Genomic DNA, 25,221 nt, shown 5'->3' on the forward strand with positions numbered 1-25,221 from the left:
GAGCGTCTGGCAGATGCGTGGTGGTGGCTCCCTGGGCCGGTGCACGTGGAGCCTGGAGGTGATGGGGTTTGGGCCCTGGGCCTTCTTCAGACTTGGCACTTGCAACCCGATGGCTGTTTCATGCCAGGCGTCTGGGGAGCCTCTGGAGGGGCCATCGGGGCTTCGGACTCCTCTCCGGAAGGAGGCTGTGCCTGGGCCGAGCCGAGTGCCTGCCTAAGTGGGAGCCGGTGGCGGGAGAGCGGGACACAGGGGCCACGGGAGGGTGTGAGGACGCGAGGCTGAAGGCTGCCGGCCCCCACCTGATTTTTGGCTGCCGCAGCGAGTGCAGACCCCGTCCCGGGTGGACGGAGCAAAGGGAGCCCCGCGGCGTTCCTGGTGGCCACGGCGAGGGGGCTGCACTGAGGCTCTGGCTACGGAGCTGACGGGGAGCGGGCTGAAGGCCGTGGATGGACCGATAGCCAGGCCGTTGCAGGACGGACGGAGCAGGACTGGTTGAGAGCGCCCTTGCTTTGGGAGGCCGGCAGCAGGTGGCTGCGCGTCCGGGGAGGTTGGGGCCGCCAGGACAGAGATCAGGAAGTGGGGCCCGGGGGCGTCCAGGCCTGTGCAGGGGTTCACGGCTCCACCCAGCTGCTGTGTCTCAGCGGGCAGAGAGGTCGAGTGAGCGGAGGAGAAGGTGCCGACAGAGATCTGTCCCCACAGAGGAGCCTTCGTGTGGGGACGACCACTTGCTGGCGGTGATGGGCCTCAGGCCTGGCTGTGGCTGGTGGTGTGTCCACGGGCCCCTTCGTATGCTGCTCCAGGTGCGGGGGCTCCAGGGGGCCCCGAGGCATTTCCGCCTTGACTTGGCGCAGGGAGAGTGGGTCAGGGCAGACGGCGACGGGCGGCTAAGCCGGATGTCCCGAGATGGTGGTATTTCAGTGAGATTTGAGTTACAGGGGTGTGCGGTGAGGATGTGCGCGAGGCGGTTTGGGGAAGGAGTGTCCCAGGCGGAGGCTGCTTGCCTGGGGGCTGGGGGGCTCCGGAGCACAGGATTCCCGGAGGACCGCCGGGCAGCTGTGGGGCACGGAAGCAAGTGCTTGTAGAGCAGGTGCTGAGCTGGGCGCTGAGGCGGTGGGGTTCCTGCAGATCAGTCCCTGCCAGGGACTCCTGGTCCTGATGTAGGGGTGGCACCGAGGGGCTGGCGGGGCGTCCCAGATGGGCACACTTGGCCCATGCTCTTGGTGTTGCTGCTCTCCAGGAGTTGAGCTGAGCTGGCCTTGACTGTGGCCTGGCCAGGCGTGTCCTGTCCCTGCCCCCAGGGAACCTGGTTTGGGGACAGACAGGCCTGACCGCAGCGGTCCTCTGTGGCAGGCAGCCCTGAGGAAGGCGTGCCGTTCGCTTGGAGAAATTTTGTGCTGAAGGCCTGCCGCTGAGGCCTCCTTTCCAGAAGGGGCAACGCATGGACAAGCCCCGGGACCCTCCGGGCACAGCTGTGCTTTCCCGCCGCGCGGCGGGGCTGCTGTGCTCCTGCCCGCTGTGCCAGGGGCTGCCGGAGGCCCGGCTCGCGGCAGGAGCTGTTGGCCACGGGCCACTGGGGAGAGCAGGACTCTGGCCACACGGGGGCTGGCACCCTCACACAGGGACGCAAGTCACGGTGCTCTAGGGCCCTCACTGGCAGCTAGGTGGACGACGGTCCAGATAGTTAAGGAGCCGGTGGGGACGCTGCGCAGATTAAAGGGAGCTGTGGAAGGCGGTGTGTGTCCGGCCCACTTGCTGTGTACCGTGTGCCTTGGGCCTGGGGTGACGGGCTCTCGCGGGGCCCAGAGCAGTCCGGCTGCGGCGCTGTGCAGAGGCTGCCTCCTGCTGGGGCCGAGGGCGGCGGGGCGGGGGCTGCTGAGTGGCGGGAGGCCCTGCCTGCATGCTTCTCTGGACTAGGAGGTGAGCGGGTGAGCTTGGGGTTATGGAAGGATGTGACAGCCGTGACTCAGGCGCCCCAGGAGCACCGTGGAGAGGATGGGGAGAGGCCTGTGGGGGGATGGGCTTGGAGGAGGCTCCCTCATCCGTCCGTCCCGTCTGCCCGTCCGTCCACCCTCCGCCCCCCAGTGTGCATCTGCCCGCCTCTGTACCCCAGACCTGTTCCCCATCTGTTCGCCCCTCGTCTGTCTCCACCTACCACCGTCCGTCCCCCGTCACCCTCCGTTCATTTGTCCCCTGCCCGCCCTCTGTTCTGCCGTCCAGCCAGCAGGCGGGCGCGGAGCAGCCGTGGTGCGGGGAGGTGGGCTGGGGGTCGTGCGTCTGCGGGGCCACGTTGCAGTGTCAGCACAGCCACTTGGGTCCTCCTAAACAAGCCGCGGGTGCTGCTGGGTCGGGGGGCGACGCGCCCCAAGGAAAGAAAACGGGTCACATAGTGGAGAGCTGTGCGGGGGGCGGGCTGCTTTAGGCAGGCCGTTGGCACCGGCCGTTGGCGCCCGAGGAGATGACCGCCAAATGGAGGCCTGCGGGGGCAGGGGGGGAGTGGACAGTGCGCCCGCCGCTGAGGGGCTCAGGTGGGACGCGCTCTGCTGCGTGGCAGGAACAGAGGGAGGTCCTGTGTGGCAGGCCCGGGGCTGGGGGCTGAGGCCAGAGGGAGGGCGGGCCTGGACGGGGCAGGGGGCCAGGAAGAGCCTTCGGCAAGGTCTTGAGTGCTGGGCCAAGGAGCGGGGTCCTCATTCTTAGAAGTGGCCGGGGCCCTCATGGCAGATGTGCGGGCACGCTGGGGCACTGGGTGGCAGGTGCTTGCGCGGACACGCTGGGGCACTGGGCAGGAGGCTCCAGACACACCAGCCCCAGAGCCCGGGACTGGCGGAGGCGGCTGTGGCAGGGCGGGGAGCGAGGACGAGGGTTCACTGGGCTGAGGGAGGCTTCGGGGTGGGCGGTCAGCTCCCCTCAGCAGCTCCTTCGCAGGGCCCAGCGGCTTCCCTCTCCGTCTTCCTCCTCGCCCTGCTCCCCCTTCCGGCCCCCAGGCTCTGGGCTGGAGCCTCCTGGGCAGACCCCAGCCAGCTGCCAGCCGCTTTCGGCTGGTTCTCTGGACACCCAGGGTGCAGACCCAGGCCTCCGGGGCTCCGGGCCCGGTCAGGGGTGCCTCCCTGCGGTGGACTGGCTGCTTCGAGGCTTCTCTTCCCCGTTTCCTCGGACAGATCGTGGGTCCAGGTCCGGACTTCCGTGAAAGCCACGTAGGGGAGGGACCCAACCCCCGGTGGGCTCCTGCCTGGCGGAGGGGGGGAGGGGGAGGGGGAGGGCAGGGCCCGCCCTCAGCCCGGCCCGGCCGCCGGTGGCCAGCAGAGGGCGCACTCGCCCCTCTTTCCCCCTCAGCCCACCTCTTTCTGGTAATTGATTGCCTAATTTCCTCTTTATGTGAAAGAAAGCAGATATCAAGTAATTTGCGGCAATAACCTGCTAATGCTGGGCCAGTATCGAAACTCCCCTGTTCATTTCAAGTGGCAGATAAAACACTAATACATAATTATCCTTGCAAATTGGATTGTTTTAAATAACCAAAAGGCTGTGGCCAGGAGAGAGCGATCCCATCTCCCTGGAGCTCCTGTTCCCGTGTAATTGCCGCGCTCAATCAATTTCCCTGGCGTTAGAAATTCCATCACAATCAACATTAAGCTTTATTCATTGTGATGGCTAAGAGCCGGGCCATTTCTCCTCTTTTTCTTAACTGGCAAAATTAATCAGGGAAAAGATTTTAAACATTTACCCGCGCGAAAGAGGTCAGCTCTGCCACTATATTGCTCAGCAGATAAGGGGGCTAATAAAAAGAAAATTGAATTACTAATGATCACCAGGAGCAGAGTATATAAAACCTGGCAATCGCCGGTTCAGGAAAAGGGAGAATCAATTTTCTTGGGACAAGGTGCGCTCATTTTTTATTTTGGCGCATATTATCAGCAATTTAATTTGAGAGCGCATAAACAGGAGGAAACAGTTAGGGAATAATGAGCCCGGAGGTGTAAAGTGCCGCAGGATATATGCTGTACACAATTTATTTGGCACAACAGATAATCGCTTTAATTGAATTCAAAACTGCATTGTTCAGCAGCCGTGTGGCCGCTGGTGCCTTGCGCCTGGGGACTGAGCGTTATGAAGCTCCGGCCTCACTCCTCCTCCTGCTTCCCCTCCTCTGCCTCCTCTCCCCAGCTCCCCTGCCCTGAGACCTTCCTGCCCACTCCACCCAGAGTCAGATTTTGGCAGGGGGGTAGGGCAGGTGGTCACTTGGGGACACACACACCCCTGTGCCTCCTGTCTCTGCCTCTAGCCATTCTCCCTTCACTTTGCTCCTGGTGGTGAGTCTCTTGGCAGCAGGGGAGAATCAAGAGATGATACCCAAGAAAGAGTCCTAGAGGGCTTTGGTTTGCTGAGGGTTGGTGGGGTCTACCATATTGTGGCTGCATAGAGACCCTGCTTGATCTGTCTCAGGGCCGACAGACGCTGGAGAAAGTGCAGAGAAGAAGCTTGTTATAGACCTCAAAGATGGTTTCCGATTTACCACCCATGTAATTGTGGCAGTTAGTGGTCCTGGCTTGTGTTGACAGCATATGCGGCTCCCGTTGATTCTCGCTCCGTGCAGGGCCCAGGGCCGGGGCTCGGCCCATCCTGAGGTGGCAGGCTTCCTGTATGCAGAATGGGCGCTGACCCGTGCTTATGCACCCATGCCCTAGGCTGGGGGGCTCCACGGCGGCCGTGGGCTATGGGATTCCTCCCTGCCACCTGGACATGGTGGCCTTTGTGTGCCGAGGAGAAGCCGTGGTTGGATGGGCGCGTGTCACCTCCCAGAAGTCACTCAGGTGGGAGAGCCCCTCTGGCTCACGTGCCCAGGACAGTGGCAGCCCGCCCTCCTCCCCTCCCCTGCCTCATCTTGAGCCCGGGGGCTGGCCCAGCGTCCCCAAGACGTCACAGATGAGCGGCTGGTGCAGTGGCTGAGAGTGGGGGTCTTGGAGGTCATTCGGGGCTGCCAGGGTGGGGCTGCAGCCCACTTATCATGGCCTTAGGCAGACCTGGGGGTGGCTAAGTCTCTCACTTGAGCCAGGCCTTGTGCTGCCACTTGGCCTCTGGGTGAGAGCTTGCCCATCGCTTAGGCCGCCGTATCAGCCATGTAGTCCGGGGAGGCTGCTGTCCCCTCTGTGGCGTGTCCACTCGGCCTAGGTCACTGGCAGAAAAGGCAGCTGTACTCTTGGCGCCTTGTGGGGGTCTCACCGGGTCTTCACTGTGCAGCCCCAGTGACAGTCCCCTGGTGCTGGTATGTAGCGAGAGGCTCCTTTGGGGGGATCGCCCAGTGTTGGGGGGGGCCCCTCCTACTCCAGCCAGAAGTGGGACACCTAAGGGAGACCTGGGGGCTCTGTAGGTGAAGTGCCTGACTCTTGGTTTTGGCTCAGGTCACGATCTTGGGGTCGTAGGATCCAGCTCCCACCTTGGACTCTGCCCCGCATGGCATCTGCTTGTCCCTCTTCCTCTGCTTCTCTCCTCAGTGTCTCGTGTACTGTCTTTCTCCCCTTCAGGATAAATAGTCTTTTTTATCTTAAGATTTTATTTTATAGAGAGAGAGTAAGTGAAATGTGAGCAGGGGTGAGGAGCGGAGGGAGAGGGAGAGGCCGGCCCCCCGCTGAGCAGGGAGCCTTCACGGGGCTCATCCCAGGACCCCGAGATCATGACCTGAGCCGAAGGCACATGCTTCACCCACTGAGCCGCCTAAATAAAATCTTTAAGAGAAAGAAGTGGGACACCCATTTCCTGTGTCCCAAGTTTCTCCAAGGAAGTCCTCCGGGAGTTTCTCCCCACGGGAGCTCCCCTTGGACCCCCCCCACCTCCCTCCTGTACCTGGGTCCCTCCCCAGGCCACTTAGCTGACTGTTGTACCTCCCCCAGCCCCCAAGCGGAGCCCCACAGTGATTGCTCTGCAGGGGAGGGGTGTCTCCCCACCCCCATCCCCTGACCCGTCCCCGGGCTGTCTTGCTCCTTGTCCACCTGCTCCTGGTTCCTTAGGCGAGTCTCCTGGCGCGCGGTCCGGGGGCTTGAAGGGCCCACGTTGGGGCTGTCCCCTTGTTTCTGGAGAGGTCAGAGCAGGCTCACCCTCAGATCCTGAGTGTGGACGCCCAGCTGGGCGTGTGCAGTTTGTGCAGGGACGTTTGTGGGGTTCTTGCTGGGCATGCGCCCGCACGGGGCCTGGGCTGCTCCTGCTGCTGGCTCTGTCCTGTAGCTGCCCCTCAATCAACAGCCGGCTGGGCGGGGAGCATCAGGCCGCAGCACTGCAGCGTCGGTCTCAGGAGGCAGCCCCAGAACCTGCTGCTTGGCAGGGGCTCTTGGGAGGTCTGCACTGGCCTCAAGGCCCCAGGCAGGGGGCCGGTCGAGAGGAACAGAGCAGAGCCTCAGGCCTTGCCCTGGGCCTCTGCTGGAGAGAGGCCCATCCTCACCCCAGGCGTTTGCGGGGCACTCTGGGCCGGCGGGAGGTGGGGGCGGCTTGGAGTGGCTGCACCCCTGGGCTGGACCCTCTGTGCAGGTGGCCTCCCTGGGGGGGCCTGACCGTCACACTGTACGCTGTTGCTTGACTCCGGTGCACGGTGCCTGGGGAGCCCAGAAACCTACGGGTGAGGTGCATCACTGCCTGCCCAGGGCCAGCCTCTGCGGCATGACGAAGGGCTGGTCTCGGGACCTTTCTGCGCTGGCTGGCTGTCCTCTGCTGAGTTTGCCCCAGGCCACTGGTTGTAGGCTCGTGTGTGAGCGGGAGACTTGCAGGGGACACTAGGGGACACCTCCCTTGGAACCCAAGTTGCAGGCAGGGGTGTGCGGTAATTCTGGCCGCAGGCCCAGGAGGGCCCTGAGTCCCCCAGGGCCAGTGCCATCATGGCGGGGGCGGGGCACCGGGGGTGGGGGCAGGGCTGGGGGACTTCCACAAGGCGCGTCCCTCCTGTGCCCTGGGTGCTGGGAAGCCAGCGTGCGTGCTGTGGCCTTGCTGAGGGCCCCCGGAGCCTCACTCACTTCCAGTTTCCTTACCTGTGACAGGGCCGCTCTGCCGACCATGGGAGCCGGGTGGCCGCGGGCTTGGGCCAGGACGGCTGCCAGACAGTCCCGCCGCAGAGGGCTCTGGCCGCTGGCGCTGCCGGCTGGAGCACGCCTGGGCGGTTTCACCAGGGGCCACGCGTCCAGAGCTGTCAGCTCCGCGGTCCCGCATTCGGAAGGGAACAGAAAGCGCCGAGCCCCTTGAGCCCCGCGTGAGTTACCGGGCACAGTGGCCTCGATCGTGCTTTGTCCGTGGTTACGAGCTACTCCACGAGGCCTGGCGTGGGACGGCACGTGTGCGTGTTCGCGCGTGGCATTCCCGTGGCCCCGGGTGGATTCGGCGCCTCTAGGAAAGTCGTGACTGCCCCTGAGCTGGGGGCTCCCAAGTGGTACCCTGAAGTGAAGCCGGCCTGGCTGGGGGGTGGGGGAGACGCCCTCAGGACGGCGTTTGGCCCTGCGGAATGGGAGCAGCCCTCTGTGGGCCAAGGTCTCCCCGGGTTGGGGACAGCTTGGGCCGCGCTTTGGGCCTGGTGGTCAGGGTGTGCTGAGGCTGGAGCAACCCCACGTCTGGCGTGAGGGTCCCTCTCAGCCGGGGCCGCGGGTGCCTGCCCATCCGTGGGCACTGGGGTGCAGGACGAAGCCGCAGCTTCCCTCTCGGCCTTGGGGCTCCTCTTGCCACCACCCTCCGGCTGCTCTGTCCTTCCAGCTTTCCCGGGTCTAAACCTGCACCTCTGGGGCACCGTGCCGGCCTCAGTGGGGACACCTGGTGAGAGCTTGTGGGTTCGCCTGCCTCCAAGGGCAGGAGTGTGCGGCCTTCTGGGCCTCTGGAACTTGGCACCTCTCTCCACGGCTGTCAGAATGTTCTAGGCTCCTCTCCCAGGCCTGGGGTCCTGCGCCTCCTGTTGCAGTAGCCTCCACCCCAGCTCTGGTCCTGCCACGGAACCCTTGCCGTGGCACCTGCAGTGGCACTGGGACCTCGGCGTGCTCTGTGCTGAAGGGGTCCCTCCAGGGCAGGGCTCGAGGAAGCCAGAAGTCCACGTGGGTGTGGGTCCCCATCAGGGGTCCCCGTGTTCCCACCTGACCGGCCGTTTCCCATGTCGCGTGTGTGCTGGCATGTTGGGCCGCGGTCATAGCGGGAAGGAAGTGCTGGTTCCCGTTGGCTCGTGCTGCAGGGCAGGGGACGGGGCAGGACAGGGAAGGAAGCCTTGTGTGAAAGCTGACAGCTCAGCTGGTGCTTCGCGGCCCCGCGTGTGGGGCCCTGGTCTTCCTGTTACTCACTACTCTGTGCCCTTTCTGCCTCTGATAAGTGAAGGTCACTGAGGGTCACTGTGCTCTACGCGCTGCTACATCTGTGGCAGCAAAGGCCCACAGTGTGGGGATGAGAGGGGGCGATGGCGGCACAGATGTGACTCTTTGTGGCACAAGGAAGAGGCGGACGGCCTGGCCCACTGGCAGGGAGCAGGGTGGGGCACCTGCCTGGCCAGGGCTTCCACAGTGCCAGAGGTTGGCGAGGAATCTGGGGACGCAGTGCGGGGTGGCCCGAGCAGTGAGCACAGCATGCCCAGGGCCGGTGGCGGAACACGGGCTTTCCTTCCCTTGGAAGAGCCTAGAACGAAGGGACGTGGGGAGGCGCACAGGCGGCAGGAGGCCCGCAGCCATCGGGGTGGCTGGTTGCGAGGCCCTTGCCCCTTTGGCTTCATCCGCGGAGTGTGAGGACCGTCTTCCTGCCTTACCTCCGTCCGCTGCCGGGCTCCTCCTGCCTGGACGGGCGTGCGCAACGCAGACCAGAGCGGTCCCGGGCGCTGGGCTCACACGGAGGCTGCCAAGTTCAGTGTGCTGAGTGTGGGCTGTCTGAGCTGGGCCTGGGGTGATCCGACTCCCAGAGGCAGAAAGTGAGGCTGGGGAGCCACAGGGCCTTCCTCTCTGTGGGCAGCAGCCTGCACCTGACCGTGGGCCCAGGCCCCTGCTGCGGCCTGCAGGCCACGCCTCCAGGACGGGGCGATGCTCTGGGCTCCATGCCAGCCACGGAGCAAATGCTGGGCCTCCCCGCAAAGCGGGGCCGGGGCTGGAGGGGTGGCAGGCACAGGGGCTGCTGTGTGACCAGCAAAGTCTAGCGCTTCCCTGCTCCTTGCCCCCGGCCCCAGCCCCAGCTCTGTTCTCGTCCGCAGGCCCTGCCCTGGGTCCTCGGTAAGACCGTGGTGCAGGCTGATGGCCAGGCTGTGCCGGCATCCCTGCGCAACCACCAGGAGCAAAGCGGGTGTGTCCCTTGTAGCTGCAGGTGACAAGGGTGCGGAGGTGGGTGGGGGTGGCCCCGAGGGGCGTCTGGTGCATCCGGTTCGTTGCCAGTGGCCCCTCAGTGCCCCTCTTGTCCTGGGCTCGCTGGCGTGGCAGACTCCTTCCTCGAGGACTGAGGGCTTACACCCAGCCCTGGGAGGGCGGGGGCCTGTGGACACGACCTGCTGTCTGTGGCTCCCTGTGGCATTTATGGCTGGAACCTGGGCTCTGGGCTGGGGGGTATGACCCAGCTGGCCCCTTGGTACCTCTCGGCCCAGGCATGTGTGTGACGGAGGAGGAGCAAGAGTGTGGCTTTGGAGCCCCCAGGAGCACTGCTGGGGGAGCACTGATGCGAGAGCATCGTCCTCTTGGGGCCACTGAGGTGCGGAGCAGTGTCCGTCTCTGGCCCTGGGACGGTGGTCCCAGGGAGGGGTGCTGAGAGCTACCTGGGAAGAGGTGCTCCTGGGCTCTGAGCCTCCGGTGGCGCTCTTCCTGCTGGGGACGGCTGGGTGGGAGGGACACGGTGTCCTCAGGCTGGGCCTTCTGGTCCTCTGGAGGGGGACAAGAGCTGAGTGGGTGGGGGGCGGCAGTCCTGGCGTCTTTCCCTTTCTGGGAGCTCTGCAGCCGGAAGGTTGTGTCTTTGGTGCGTGGGCCCGTGGGAGGGGCAGGGTGAGGCGGCTGTGGCTTCCGAGGGGCCCGCACGGAGGCCCCCTCCCCTGCCTACCTCAGCCTGGCCCCGTGCCCACCGGCAGCGAGCTAGCGGTGTGGCCCTGAGTCAGGCCCGAGCTGCCCTTGCGGCTCCTCTGCTTGGCGTGGGGCTCCAGGGGGCCGTGGTGGGCATCTCGCCAAGGAGGCCTGGAATGGGTCTCTCCTTTGGGGTTCTCTAGCCTCCTCTCCTTACTCCTGTGCTCTAAAGGGGAAAGGTGCCATGCTGGGGGGGGGGGGGTCACGCCATGTTGTTCGCTTGGCTTGTAAAGGAGGGAATGGCTGCAGAGTCCCCTCAGCCCTCCAGCTGTCTGGGCATCAGTGCTGGCAGGCGCGTGTGCCCTTGGGGGCCTGCACAGGTCCTCGCGAGGGGTAGCAGGTGGGCAGCAGAGGGTAGGGGTGAGGGTTGCCGTTCTGAGTCAGAGCCACACCCCCACGGACCACAGCGTGCCCTGCTCAGTGCTTGCACGGGTGGCCCAGGTCTCTTGAAAAATAGGCAGTTGGGGCGCCTGGGTGGCTCAGTGGGTTAAGCCTCTGCCTTCAGCTTGGGTCATGATCTCAGGGTCTGGGATCGAGGCCCAGCTTGGCCTCTCTGCTCGGCAGGGAGCCTGCTTCCTCCTCTCACTGCCTGCCTCTCTGCCTACCTGTGATCTCTCTGTCAAATAAATAAAATCTTTTATAAAGAGTAATAGGTAGTTGTCCGTTATAAGTTTCTCCTAAGCACAGCTGTATCCTGCAAGTTAGTGATTTCTGTTTCCCTCCAAATTTTTTTCTAATTTTTCCCTGACCCGAGGGTGTTCTGTGTCATTCCCAAACCTGTGAGTGCTTCGGAGGAATTTGTGGCTGCTGCTTTGTAGCCTCAGCCCAGCCTGCGTACCGCTGGGAGCTCAGGCCCTTGGGGTGCGCTGAGACTGGTGGTGGGGCCCCGTGTGCCCAGTCCCGGCAGTGTGTGCTGTGGAGGTCGCGGGGTTGTTGCCGCCGGGTGTGGGGCGCGGGCACTCACCGTGTGGCTCCTGCCCCTACCGGCGCAGCTGGCGAGGCCGGGGGTGCTCTCGCCACGTGCGGTCACGGCCGGAGGCGTGCTGGTGGGGGCCTGCTGTCTCCGCGGTCCGTTCTGCAGGGCGCCGGCGGCGGCCACTGCACCGAGGGCTCGCGAGTTCAGGCCGGCAGGTCTACCTGGCGGATGCAGCCTTTTACGGTTGTGAATGTGCGTTATTTCCAGTAACGATTCTTGCCTCGAAGGCTCTTTTCTGTGACGCCGGCATCGGCCCCGGCCCGTCCCGGCGGGTACCGGGAGACACGCTCACACACGGGAGTGTCGTCTGTACCCGATGCGGCCGCACGGTGCTTTCAGCTTCTCCGTCACGTTCAGAGACTTCTTACGTGCGCAAAGAGCTTTAACTGCAGCCTGAAGTTGTCTTCCTAAAGCGAGACCGGGCGCGCTCACGCTTACTGGGATCACTAACGTGTTTGGTCGCGTCTCCGGCCTCCCCCCAGGCTTTCTGTCCATCCTGCTCTCGCCGTCGGCTGCGTGGCTTCACCCCTGCGGGGCGCCCCATGCGGGGCCTGAGCTGAGCTCCGGAGCCACCCAGGTGCTCCGTTCTTCTTCGTTCCTCTAGATTTTTTTTATCCCATTTTCCCCTCAATCCGCGCACTGGGCGTTCTTGGGCTCTCTCTCACCGCGGAGGTCGGAGGTCGCGCCGCCCGCTGTGCTTCCTCTGGGATGCCGGGAGGGACCCGCAGGCTCTGTCCCCTCCCACTTCTGTGCCGCACCTGCCCTGCCCTGGCTCTCCCTGGGCTTCAGCCCTCTCCAGCCGGTTTACAGACGCGGCGTCGGCCCGGATGGCCCTGTGCGTTCTCCTGTCCCGCTTTCCCTCCTTCTGACCGGAGAACGTCTCTTGATGCCTCCGTCAGTGTTGCAGGTGTGCAGGGACCTTTCTCTCCGTGTCCTCGCAGGACCCCGTGGACACAGATGGAGCCCCTCAGGACGGGCCTCCCTGGCCCGCTGGGTCTGTCCTGCTGGGGGCGTGCAGGTGGCTCTGCCAACGGACAGACACCTGGGGTGTCTCAGAAACGGTGGGCTCAGCTGTCCCCTGCAGACGCCTCTTCAGCTGTCCGAGCTTCTGGGCAGACGTTGCGATCCTGGCAACGGTGCCTGAGGCCCTGGGCCCTGCGCGTTGAGCCTTCCTGCTTTCTCCGCCCCGTTGCTGGGTGCTTGGGAGGCGCTAGTGGCTTCCCTCGAGCCCCGAGGTCATTGGCCATGACCTGTTTACCGTGAGGGCCCTTGCTCCAGGCCGCCTGCCGTGGCCTTCGAGGGGGTGGGGGTGGCGGCGGGCAGAGCACTTTGCAGGTGGAGCCCAGGCCCCGCTGTGAGGGCCCGAGACGGAGCCGCCTGGCACTGTGCGTGCGGCCCGGCTCTCTCCTGCTCACTCCGGTAGCCTTTCAGCGAGGAGGTTTGGTGGGTGCGTAGAACAAATGGAATTTTTCAGGGGAACCTACAGCCGCACGCAGCAACCGTAAGCCCCAAAGTCTGTTGCTGTTAAGTGTCCAGTGATTTCTTGGGTTTGCCTGAGCGCCTCCCAGGCCCAGCAGGACAGAGCCCCAGCCTCGGATAAGCCCCAGGGCCCTGTGCCCTTCTGCTGTCTCCGGCCCAGGGGTCCACAGGGCTTTGTGGGATGCCAGGGTCTTGTCCCCGGCCCCCGCGTCCTCTCCCAGCTCATTCACGTTGTGGGCTGTGGTGGGGACCTGACAGCTGTGTGGCCCCTTCTGCCTGCCCTGCCCGTCTGTGGCCGTCCAGTGCCCTGGGGCCTCCGTGCAGAGCCCCCCCCGCGTGCCCCCCAGGCTGCTGTCCCTGCCTCCCGCCATGCCCCCACTCCCCACCTGCCCAGGCTGGCCTGTTTGTTGTTGCTCTGCGGGGGTCTACCCCCGCGCTTCCCGAATTAATTCTGGAGCTGCTGTGCTTCCTTTGTGCTGTGCCTTTTCCAGCCGCTCAGATCCGTGATGGGCTCTGGCAGCTCCTCTCCTAATTGCCCTTTCGTTGTCAGCGGCAGAGCGAGGAAGTGGCAGGGCGCGTGCAGGGGCGCGGCGGGGCGCTGCAGCCTCGGGAGCACGCTCCGTGGTGTGAGCCGTGGCAAGGGCTGTGGCTGTGGGACAACAGAGGGCCCGCCTGAGCTGGGCAGGGGCGATGAGCCCTCCCCTGGCCCTGGGAGCGTACAAAGCCGGACATAAGCCGGCGTGCAGATGGGGCTCTGTTTTGGGCCAAGACCTCTTAGAGAGGGAAACGGGGACCCTCATTTCCAAGGTGCCTCCAGGGCAGGGCACACAGTGCACCGAGGGTTCCCGTGTGCCTGCTGGGCCCTGAATTGTCACAGCCAGGCCTAGGCCGAGTAGACCGCCGGCTTTGCCTGCCAGCTCTGGGCTGTGGGCAGCGATGGTAAAGGCCAGGGTGACCGGGTGCCCTGATTTTTGGTCCCCTGGCCAGGTGTTCCTCAGGGCCTCCTGTGGTGCCCTGCCCCTGCCTGGCTCTGGGGAGCAGAGACATAGTCCTCGGTCCCCTCGGTCCCCTGCCTCTTTGGGCAGGGCACAAGCCCAAAGGAAGAGTGCCCCCATCCCACTGCCTGACCTGCCCCTCGTGGGGACTAGGGTTCCGCCTCGGGTGCTGTCTGCCTGCACCGCTCTGGTCGTTGTCCTTAGAGGTGCAGGTGCAGCGAGCGAGAAGGGCTGGGCCGGGCCGTGCTAAGTGACAGGCTCTTGCAAAGACCAAAGGGCAGTAAGTTTGCAGTGAGTCACAGGAAACGAGACTCGTCAGAGAGGCACCTGTGGGCCCTGAAGGGGGATGGCGTGTTCCCGTGCACTGGATTGAGCTGCAGGGGTTGGGCTCTGCTGAGACGAGGTCGTGGAGTTTTCTTCCAGGTTCCAAGTTTTACTGCTCTCCCTCCGCCCTCCCTGGCCCCGCAGGAAGCCGGGGCAACAGTGGGCAGGGCACGTGCTGCGCCTGGGGGCACGCCCCTTCCAGGCTGATGCCCTCCACAAGTCGTGCCTAACTGCAGGGCCCGTGGCCGCCGCGGACGGCCTCCGTGGGGGAGCGTAGCGTGTCTGTGCCGCCGCCTGCAGTCTTCCCCACTCGGGGCTGAGAGCCGGCTTCCACCTCCCAGGCCCGAGTCTGGGTGGAGGCGGCCCCGTGCGTGCCTGGGGGGCGGTGTGGTCACGAACCTGGTGGTTGGGCAGCTGCTTCCTCTCTCGGGGCTGGGGGCGTGGTGACCCCGGGTCCTCGCGTGTCTGGGGAGACGGCAAGATGGGAGGGGGAGGGCAGGGGGTCTGTGTGAGGGGCCGTGGGAACTGCACCCCCAGGGGTCCGCACCTGCCTGAGGCAGAAGACCCCCTGGGCTCCGCGGGGCATGGGCCTGGGGGTGGTCTTCGCTCTGGATCACGCCGGGGGTGCCGGGGGGCCAGCAGGGGCTGGCGTGTCTGGGGGCATGGGGCTTACATGAGTCTTACCTCCCGGTGTCCACCGGAGATGGTCAGGCCTGGGGCTTTGGAAAACCGCAGCTCCCCAGCCCCAGGCCCCACCTCAGAATCCGGGCAAGAGCGACTGTGGGAGGTTTGCTCTGTGTCTGGGCGTCGCTCGAGTTGGGAGGTCTGGAGGAGCTGGGACAGGCCCTGGGCCGGAGCCCCTTGCCCAGTGTCTGGGGTGCCCTGCCGAAGCCTGACGCCTGGGCCGGTCACAAAGTTGCTCTCGCCACCGCGTTCCCATCCCTGCTGAGTCTGCGCCCTGTGGCCGGCCAGACTGCCGCCTTGTCTGCAAACCCAGCCTGCCTGCAGGGGTGTACCCCACCGCTCTGCAGGGGTGTACTCTAGTGCTTGGGAGCGCGTGAGCCCAGCCCTGTGAGGACACCGTGCGGACCCTGGGGCAGCGGCAGCTGTCAGGGAGTGTGTGGGGGCAGCATGCGGTGGGCGTCTGTCCGCCTGTCACTGCAGCTGCCCGCCCCGCCCGCCCCGCATACACGGCCCCTCCTCTGACCTCTCTGCTCCCCCTCCTTCCTGATACCTGATGCCTGACGCCTGTAGCTCCCCCTGCAGCTGCGGCCTGCCCTTCTGTGGGCTCCTGCTGGGGAGCCGTGGGCTGGGCTCTGGGGCTCCTGCCCTGTGCCGAGGGCCCTGGGGGCAGAGGTGGGCCATCTTTGAGCGTGCCAGGGCGTGGCCCACCTGGCTGGTACCCTTCCCCTAGTGCTGGCCCAGCAAAGGCCAGCCTGGCAGCTGGGGTTCTAGGACCGGCATGCGGTGATTTTCTGTGAGTGACCGCTGCTCGTTCTAGAGGTTTTTTCCAGGCCACCTGGCAGGCTTCTCCCTTTAGCCTGGGCTCAGAGGAAGCAGTGGGGTCACCCGAGAAAAGGCCTTGCTGTGGCGAGTGGGACACTGTGCCCTGGCCAGAGGCCTTGGGCTCCCCTGGGCGCCTGGACCGCAGGCCACCTGGCAGCTCCCCAGCGCCCATGGACTCTGGCCAGGCCTTGCCCTGGTGACGTCAGGCTGGGAGAAGGGACCCGGGGATCCCCTGGGCAGTTCCCTGTGATGGCTGCAGCCCGTGCACGTCATACACCCGTGGGGCTGTGCCGGCTGCCCTGCGGGCTGGGGTTGCTGTGCCTGTGGGGGCAGCTCCCCCCACTGTGCCCCCATCCCTGAGGGAGAGGACGGGAGTCAGCCGGGAGGAGGCAGGCTCTGCGCATGCCCTTCCTTTCCCAGGGGCTGTATGGCTCCAGTGGCTTCGCCGTTGGAGTCACCGTCCGCAGTGCTCTGCGCCTTGCCTGCCCCCGGCCCCCAGGACGGAACTGGCCCTTTCCGCATCGCGGCTGAGAGTGCGGGGTTGTCTGTCTGGGCGTGGTGGGCACGTCCAGCCCCTTCCTGACCACCAGCCGCCCCCCCCGGCAGCAGGTGCCAACTGTGGGCCGACTGTGTCCCCTTGGCTGTACCGGCCCGGCTCGAGTGGCCTTGGTGCTGTCAGTGAGTGTGGGCGTGGCCTCACCTTTCACTGGGGGACTTAGGACCCCCCCGAACATCGCTCCTCAGAGCCTCTGGTCTCCTGGGGTTTCAGCCGGGCTGAGGGATGTGACTGACCTTGTACCTTTCAGGCTGTCTCTCCTGGCCCCGGGTGGGCCAGGCCCGCAAACGGAAGTGGGTGCAGAGGTGACAGAGCACTGGCCATTTCGTGAGGGCACGCACTGGGGGGCCCGCGTGCCATTAGGTGCTGGCCGGCACCCGGTCTGGCTGGCACTTAGGGCTGAGGCCTTGGGCCCCTGCACTGGGCACGCGAGCCCTAGCCAGGGCACAGGCAGGAGGCGTTGGGCTGGGACCCTGGGGCTGCTCCAGGGCCTCTGCTGCTGGGCTGGCTTCAGGTCTTGTCCCTGGGCAGGGGTAGGGATGTGGGAGGAGGTGCTGGGGTCAGCTCTGTTCACCTGCACAGGGCCTGGTGGGCGACCAAGCTCTGTGCTTGGTCCCATCTAGGTCACAGGGAGGACGGGCTGCCGGCACTGGGTCCTGCCAGGCAAGGAGGGAAAGCGGTTGGCATGGGGCAGGCGGGACTGGGGGGTCATCTGGGCCCTGCGTCGGGCACGGAACGGGGCTGTCTCGAGAGGAGTTCCAGTACTTCTGTGGTCCTGGCCCCCAGAGTCCCTGAAGCTCGGGGTGGGGGCAGGACTTGTGCAGGCTGGGCCCTGGCAGGGACCCCACGGGCGCTCAGGGTCGGGCTTGTAGGTGCTGCCGCTGCCTCTTCTGATGTGTGCCCTGGGGGGCCCTTCCCGGCAGGGGCTGCGGGAGGCCCACCTGCCGTAGGAGGCTTGGGCCCTCTGTGCCCCCTGCCGTTTCCCCAGGGCATAGCAGGTCTTGCCAGAAATCTGCTGAATGAATGAATGAGCAAGTTCCTGCCAGAATTTTCTGCAGGGACAGGACAGTGTTGGCCCTTCCCGGGGACGGCCTTCTGTCAGAGGCTGGCCTGCGTGGGGGGCGGAGCGCCGGGGTCCGCACCTCCGAACAGCCCGCCTTGTGCCAAGTCCGCTCCTTCTGGGGCTCTTCCTTGGTCTTCAGTCGCTTCTGGAGCTTCGTGTTGCCTGTGTTGTCTCCTGAAGGCGTTCTGTGGCCCGGGTCACTCGATCCCCTGCGCGTAGTGTGTGGGCATCCAGGCCGCATAAGTGGGAGCTGTGGGCTGGTCTGGCTCGGTCTCTTGCTGTGGCCGACTGACCCCGAGTACCACGGGCTGAAGTAAATCCGGTGGGGGCGCGCGGGTGGTAGCAGCCGCCTCGGCTCAGGATGGTTGAGGGGTCCCCAGGGTCACCGAGATCAGGGCTGGGGTCTGAGCACACAGGAGGGTGCAGGCCTGTCTTGTGACACGTGGTAAGGGCAGGAGGCGTGGGCTAGGTCCCCGGGGCATGAGCTCCTTCTCCGTGAGGCTGAAGCCCCAGGACCCAGCATGCAGTATGGCGGGTCCCTGTGCCCTGATGGGTCCGACTGCTCCTTGACGCCCGTGTGCCCCCCGCATACCCGTGCGCTCCCCACACGCTGCCCTGGGGTGCCGCAGTCCCTCCAGGGCCTGCTGAGCCCAAGGAGGGTCGGCCCTCGCTGCGGGAGGTGGTCTCGAGGTGCTGGAGCCCGGGCGGCTGCAGGCAGGTCAAGGGATGCCCAGTCCCAGGACATCCTGGCCGAGCTGCTCTGCCCAAGGTCCGCCGGGGCGCCTCAGGGAGCAAGCCGCTGGGGTCTGCTGCGGGCGGGGTGGGCAGTGGCCAAGGCCGGCCCGGCTCCCCAGCTTCTCAGCCGTGCTCCTCGCCTGTGAAGGAGGGCCCCGGTGGGTGGGGCGTCTTCCTGGCGAGGGCGGCCCCCTCACCTGGAGTGCCTGGCCTGGAGGTTCTCTCCCTGCCTGGATTCCCCTGGTTGCCTGCCACACGCCGCCTTGACCTTCCCGGTGTGGGGGAGGGAAGCTTCCTGAGCTCCCGGGGCTGGGCGGGCTTCCCTGCCCTCTGGGCCATGCCCGTGGGTGGGTGGGTGGTGAGAAGGGCTCACTTTCCCCCTTCCCCCCATAGCAGCGTGGTTAAAAGGGGAGGGTCGACCCCCCGCATAATCTATAGTAGCTGTCACGGAGCAAACTACTGCCATCTCATACAGACGGGTCAGGTGTCGGCGCGATCGATGGCTCGCGCACCATAATTATAGGAACGAGCGGCTCGAGTTGCTTGAGTGAGTGTGAGAAGAGTAGGGTCTCCATCTTCCCTCTAATAGGGCCCTGACAGTCTGTGGCGGCGTCGGCGCCGCGTCTTGGGCTGACGGTGTCGTCATTAAACAGCAGGTAGTGTGCGGCGACAGCGAGCGCGGCCCGCTGGGGGACAGGCAGCCGACCGTGGTTGTTTGTCATCAATGAGCTGCCCGCGCTCTTCAGGCCTCCGTGCCGCCGGCTGCTGGCTGACGTATGGCCTGTCGGGCTGCCTCTGTGATTTGATAATCGGTAACTTTCTCAGGGCCGATCCCTGGCGCGGCGGTGACCGTGCTGCAGGAAGGCGGGCGGCCAGCACCTGCGGGCCACGGGGTGCACGTGGGACGCCAACAGGGCGGGGCAGGCTGCTGCCCATCGCACCCCCCAGGTTCTGGGGTCCTCCTGCGCCTCTGTCCCGGCGGTGTGCGTGCTCGCATCCGCCTGGCCTCCCCACACCAGCCCGTGCTGGTTCTGGCTGGGACGCCCTGCCTCAGCGATCCTGGCATTTCTGCGGGCTGGTCTCTGAGCAGAGGGGAGCCAGAGCCCTCCTGAGAGCTTCCCGACGAGCCCGTGGGAGCGCTGACCTCCTGCGGCCTTGGCGTGCAGAGCAGGGGCATCCTGGGTGCCTGGGAGCCTCTCCAGCTGCCCTGTGTCCTTGCTCGTGGCCACCGCTGGAGACGAGGGCCAGACCGCCTCCCTGCAGCCGGGCTTTTCCAGCATTCGAAGAGCTGGGAACCACCAGACACAGGAAAAGGGGAGTGATTTATTAGACTCATAAAAATTCATACTTTGTGACTGCAGTCATCGCGTTCCTGAAGCTTGTTGGCGCTCCGTGTGTGGCAGCTCCTGCCGTGAGCGCGGGGGCAGGGTGTCCGCCGTCTTCTGCCTGGGCCGCTGTCACGCCTCGTTGGGAGAGCCATCGGGGCCCTGCCAGCACGTGAGCACCTGCTGCCGCTGCGCTTCCACGGGTGGGAGCCCGAGGGCCGGGCCCTGCCTCCCGTGTGCTCTGTGCATCTCCCTGCACCTGCTGCCTGGGCTGGGACTGTCCAGGGCCGGGGGGACAGCAGGCTCGGCCAGGCGAACAGGGCACTTGTGCAAGAGGGTGCCTGCCTGGAGACACGTTTGGCGCGCCTTCACGGGATGGGGGCACGTGGGCCTCCCGGCAGCTGTGTTTCTGGCTGGTGTCCGTGGGAGCTGAGCCTCTGTCCATTCTGTCCCTCCTCTGGGACCCTGCACAGAGGCCCCTTGGCTCCCCAGCCTGGGCTCTGTCCTGCATCTGTGCATTGAGAGCCCGACATGCCCCGTTGGTTCGGCCACGCACTGGGCATCGTGTGCTCTCTGTGGAGGACGTGAGGGCACAGAGGCCCCCAGCTTCGTATGGAGATGTCCCACTAGAGCTGACCACTGCCCACCCTGCCTGGGTATTTGGGTCCTCCCCTGCAGACAGCAAAGGGGCTTAGAGGGTGAGGGGGCGGGGCGGGGGGCGGGGGCTGGGAGCCTTTTATGGAAGCTGCTTCTGTCTGTGTCCACACAGGTCGCGGTGGGGTGCCCGGCGCCTACCAGTGCCCGCCTCCCGGCTGTGTGGACACCTGCAGGCATTTGGCTTCACGCTTGATGGGTGGGAAGTTGTGTGCAGCAGTGCTCATCTCCCACGTCCCCTCGCGGTGACCCTCGCTGACTCCGCGAAGGCGGTTGGGAGGCCGCGCGGCCCGGTGTGCGTCCGGTGTGCGTCCGTGTTCCTGCTCGGGGCCTGGTGGGGAGCGGCCGGCAGCGGGCGGGGAGCCTGGGGCACTCGCTCAGCCGCCGGCTGTGTCTGAGGCCACGGTGGGGGGCCGCAGAGATTCCCTGAGGCCCCCAGAGCCCAGGCGAGGGTTGTGCGTCTGTGCGATGGCGGCGGCACACACCGCAGCCGAGCCTGGCTGCAGGGGGGCCTAGACGGGTGCGCAGGGGGTGCTGACTGGAGGGACAGGGGTAGGCCGTGTCCTTGCGTCTCGTCTCACGTGGAGCAGTGTGCGGACGGGCCTTGGGGAGGCCGGTGTGGGGCCCCTGCTGGCGCTCAGCAGGCTGCTGGGTCTGTGGGGAGGCTCAGACGCCCCCTGGTAGGCCTGGGTGTAGGCAGGCAGGTGTAGGTGCGGACCCAGGCGTCCTGCTGCTGCCCCACATGCGTTGAGCTACGTACTCAGAAGGCGAAGACCCCTGGCTAGAGAGGAGGAGGAGGGCCAGCCGTGGGTCCTGAGCACAGGGGAGCGGCCGGAAGAATCATCTCCAGGGAAGGTGCCCCGGGCGGAGGCCACTCGGGAGACAGGGAAGAAACCCTCCGGCGGGGAGCTCCAGGCGGGCCAGGAAGAGGTTCCCGCGCCGTTTCGCTCCCGCCTTTGAGCCCGTGCGCGCTCGGGTGGGTTCCCTCGCCTGTGAGCCCGGGCTGCTTGTGCAGCTCACCTCCAGGGCTGAGAGGTGCTGTGGGGACCTGACCAGCACCTGCTTCCTGGGCACCTCGGGACAAGGCTGGGATGGTCGGGGCCAGGAGGCCTTCCCTGTCTGCTGTGCATGCAGCCAAGTCCCCTGGGGAACTTCCCTTGGGGTTTGCTGGGTCCGCCTGGCTTCCTTAGCAGCCGTCTTCCTTAGGAGCCGGCCACAGATGCGGGACAGGGTGAGCCCAGGCCGGGTGGAGAGCCATGTGGGGAGCACGGGCTGTTTTCTTTTTTCTGGAAGGTTGGCTGCCCACCAGGCTGAAGCGGCAGAATGCCCAGGACTGTTCCTCTGACACTCGCTAAGCACAGCTCCTGTCTGGTCCCAGTGCCCATCCGCCCTGTGCACACCACATCAGCCCTATCCCACAGCAGCGCTGTCCCTGCTGGAATGGGACCCAGCTTGGTGGGCTCTGCCTGTGGCCTCGACGGTCCCGCCAGGAACAGGCTGAGCGGCCTGGTCTGCAGGAAGGAACCCAGCGGGCTTCCCGGGCCTGAGCTGCCTGTGTGGGTCCCTGGGGCTGTTTGCTGCCTCTTTGCTAGGTGGTAGGGCTTGGACTGGGAGGAGACATGGCCAGCTTGTCCCTCGGGGTCCTGGCAGAGCCCTGTTGCTCGCCCCAAGCCGGGGCAGGTGGTGTTGGCTGGGCCCCCAACCTCACCAGCGTCCGTAGAAACCAGGCTCTCGGTGTCCTCCTCCAGGCTGCCGTTCTAGCTGCTGGTCTCCCAGGAGCCCAGAGGCGCGGCCCATCTGAGGCCCCCAGCCCTGCGTCTAGACATCCATCCTGGCTAAGTGCAGAACCGAAGGGTCTGGGGGGGGCGGTGAGAGCCCTGGTGGGTCCACAGGGGGCTGGCAGCCAGGCCGTGTGAGCAGAAAACGACCTCGCCCGGCGTACACACACTGGTGCCGCAGGCGGGGTGGTTTGGGCTGGTGGGCACCGCTGTCAGAGTGGGGTGCAGAGTTACTGGGGCAGCCCCCAGGCCAGCAGCTCCTGCAGAGACTGGGGAGAAACTGGCCTGAGCCTCCGTGGGCCGGGGAGGGGGAGGGCGATCCAGCAACCCCCCCCACCCCCCAGCACCTGAGGACCAGAGCCTGCACCGCGCGGGGCGCCCCTCTCCCTTCTTCCTGCGGACGGTGTCTGTCCTGCTCCTCTTGGCCTCTGGGCCTGCCCGCCCCTCCAAAGGGTCTCAGGCCCGTTTCACCCCCAGATGCCGCTCTGGCGTCACCTTCTCCAGGCTCACAGGGCTCACTGAGGGGACAGCTCAGATGACGGCTGCTTTGGGAAATGCCTGGGTGGGCGGCCAGTGTCTAGAGAGGGCAGGCGCCCCTCACTTTCTTCTGGGCCTGACAGCCCTTCCCCTGGCCGCGGCCCGGGCTGCTGTGCCTCTGAGAGCTGCTCTGGTGCCTAACCCCCTGCCGAGAGGTGCAGGATGTCTGTGCCCCTGCGGGCAGAGCCTCTCCTGCCCCAGGGAAGACGGAGTGTCCTGCTGACTTCCGCTCTGCCTCTAGTGGTGGCCACGGCGCTCCTGCCAGGCTCCAGGCCCAGAGACAGCTCAGATGCAGGGGAGGGTTTTGGGTGTGAGAGCGGTGCTCCCTGTGGAAGGCTTCTCTTTGTGCTCCCCTGTCGTCGGGAGGGGCTGCCCCACCGAGCCCCCACCCTGGCCCACCTCGCCAGGGTCCTGCGAGGCTGCTCTGGTGCAAGGTTCCGTGTCCACTGCATGGTTCTCCTGCAGCTGGGGGTTGGGGGGAAGTGCACTCCGGGGCCCCTCCTGCTGCTGAGAAGACCAGGGGCCTCTGGGCTGACCTGCACCTCCCCTGTCCCCTCCCCCGCCAGGTAAACATGGGAAGGTAAGGGCCTGGCTCTCTGGGGACCCTTTCTCAGCTCAGGATCTGTGGGCTGCTCGTTGCCTGCGCACTGACTGGACCCACCTGTCCTGCTTGGCCCAGCCTGTCCCCATGTCTGTCCGTGTCACTGTCCCTGGGGTGACACGGAGTCTGGGAGCAAGGTGAGGCTTCAGCCGCAGGTGTGAGCCTTGTGCTACCCTTGAGGCAGTGCAGGGCAGGCCTGACCCCGTGCTAGCCAGCTCCTCCCTGGGTTCCAGTAGCCCCCAGAGGCCCCCTCCCCAAGTCTACCAGGAGAAGCCAGAGCACTGGCCGCCTAGAGCCTATGGCCATGCTGTCCCCTCTCTTTGACCCCGCTCAGGGTCCTCCTCCCCAACCCAGGCCAGCGGACGCAATGCTGGGGGTGCTTCCCGGCAGTCCCGCCTCTGGGGTGCACCTGTTTGCACGTGGGTGGGCTTTCAGTGTGGTCACAGCCGGCAGCGGGAGGCTGGTCTGGGAGTCTTGCTCTTGCCGAAGAACAGGGTTGTGGCCAGGGCCTGCCCTGAAAACTGTGGGTGCCAAGACACAGGCACAGGCCTTGCAGAGAGGGGATCTGGGAGTGTGCCCCACACCAGCAGCCTTCAGCGTGCAGGGGCCTCCTGTCCTCTCTCTGGGGTGCAGCAGCCCGCGTCTTTGCCCAGGAGGAGACTAGGCTGGTTCCCACGGCTCGACACCCTGCCTACCCTGTCCCCTCATCTGCCTGATGCCAGAGCTCCCCCTCCCGGGATCGAGGACTCCAAGGCCAGATCTTGGGCCAGGCCACAGCTGGCGCCTCCTCCGGAACTGCCTGGGAGGAAGACCTTTCCGACCACGGAAGAACGCGTCTGGGCATGTGGAGGCCTGTGATTGGCACCCACAGGCCCTGGGCAGCCAGGGGCCCCTGCACCCATCCCAGTGAGGCACGGGTGGCTGGCGTCATGGGGACAGGCCCGTCGCAACCTGAGCCGATGAGGACCGGAGGATGGTTTAGGAGCAGAAGAGAAGCCACTGTGGCTCCTGAACCGCGGAGCTGTAGCTGGTCTTCAGCCAGCTAAGGGCGTGGGCTGTTTGGGGGTGCTGACGTGTCCGCGTCGCCATCTGGGGAGCAGAGCCGGCAGTGGGCACGAGAGGTGGGTCTCGGCGAATTGTGCCCTGGGGAGCCACGGCTGGTGGGAGGCCCACCACCGCAGCCTCCCCGGCAACTGGGCGCCCCATCCCCAGTTGGAGGGCTCCCCCCACCACCACGTTGCCGTGGCCCTGAGAAGCTGGAGGTCTGGGGCTTGGCCTGGTGCCCCTCCTTCAGGAGCACAGCTGAGTTTCTGGGCAGATTGGCTTCCTCGTGCACGGGTCTCCAGTCCTGCTCTGTGGGCACAGGTGGCTCATGTGGCTGATTCTGGTGAATTCTGTGTTCAGGTACTGGTCACTGGCTTTCTGCTCAGCAGTCCCATCCCCTAGTTGGCATGAAGGGCCAGAGGCGGCCATGCCCTTGGGCTGTACCTCCACCAGCAACACCCTGGCTCCCTCATGCTGCCTGGCCCCAGAGCCTTAGGGGAGAGGCTTCTGGAACAGCGTGGGAAGCCCGGCTGTGGACTCATTGGCTGCCTTCCTGTGGCATCCTCAGCCTCTTGCCCAGTTGGCCTCTTTCTGGAGGCCCCGGTGCCCCCATGTGTGGCCTGTTGCTGGCAGCGGGGTCGGGAAGCTGTGGGGCCTGGGACACGTGATCCCTGCCCCCCACCCCAGGCCTTTCCTGAGGGAGCCAGATGCGGACAGTTGGGTGCTGCAGGGGACATTTAGTGGCCCTGGGTTGGCCGGGCTCATTTTTGATGCCCTGCACACCAGCTGGTCACATCTTTGCACAGAGTTTTTATCTTTTTCTTATTCATTAAACAATTGTGAGATTAGTAACTCATTTTCTACCTAGTTATTGCCCTTTGAAGTTCGATAAAAATTTGAACTCCGTCTCAACTCCTGCTCTGCAGTAACACAGAGAGGGAGCCGTGATCTCTGTGGGATGGGCTCGGCCGTCTGTGGTGGCTTCTCTGAGCCGGGGGGCGGCGGGGGTTGCCGCCTACGGGCTGGGCCGCGGCCCTCCTTCCTCTGCCGCCCGCCTCTGCCGGCGGCCCCGGGAGGGACTGGTGAGGGACTGGCCGGGGCTGGCGTGCTCCCCGCTTCCGCAGCCGCATCCCGGAGGGCGGCACACGCGGGGCTCGGCACTTGGGTCCCAGGCGCTGTGGACCTCGGCGGCCTCCCCTACCCCGGCAGCGGGCCTACCTGTGTGTGCGGTACCTGTCCTGGGCACAGGAAGGCCCCCGGCGGCCTGGGCGTCTCCCCCACCCCCGCAGGGCCCGCCCCGGGCCGACTGCAGGCACACGGGCTCTGCTGATAGATGGGCTCATACCCCGCTCAGATATGATGCCAGCAGTTTTTTTGTACTTTGTCTTCCATTGCGGTAGTAAAGTTTTTAATTAGGAAAGCTAATGAGATCGATTAGTCATTAGAAGTGACCTCTGCACGGCAGGGCGGAGAGGGCTGTGTGTGTGGGCCTGATAACGCGGCGCCCGGGCCTCGTTGGCAATAAAGGCGCGAAGGGTTTGATTTGAGTGAAATGTGCCACGGGGAATACATCATGCGGAGAAAAAAAATTACAACCCTGGGAGTCTGTAATGA

The 25,221-nt window shown here is 65.5% G+C and overlaps 1 protein-coding gene across 3 annotated transcripts in view; it reads left to right on the plus strand.

Annotated features, from left to right (window-relative positions):
* ZC3H3 (zinc finger CCCH-type containing 3) overlaps positions 1-25,221 on the plus strand; it is an 82,913-nt gene that overhangs the window by 4,927 nt on the left and 52,765 nt on the right. The window lies entirely within an intron of this gene.

The sequence above is a fragment of the Mustela putorius genome, unplaced genomic scaffold (assembly GCF_011764305.1).
Source record: "Mustela putorius furo isolate JIRA1106 unplaced genomic scaffold, ASM1176430v1.1 tig00537303_pilon_pilon_pilon, whole genome shotgun sequence".
Lineage (NCBI taxonomy): Eukaryota > Metazoa > Chordata > Mammalia > Carnivora > Mustelidae > Mustela > Mustela putorius.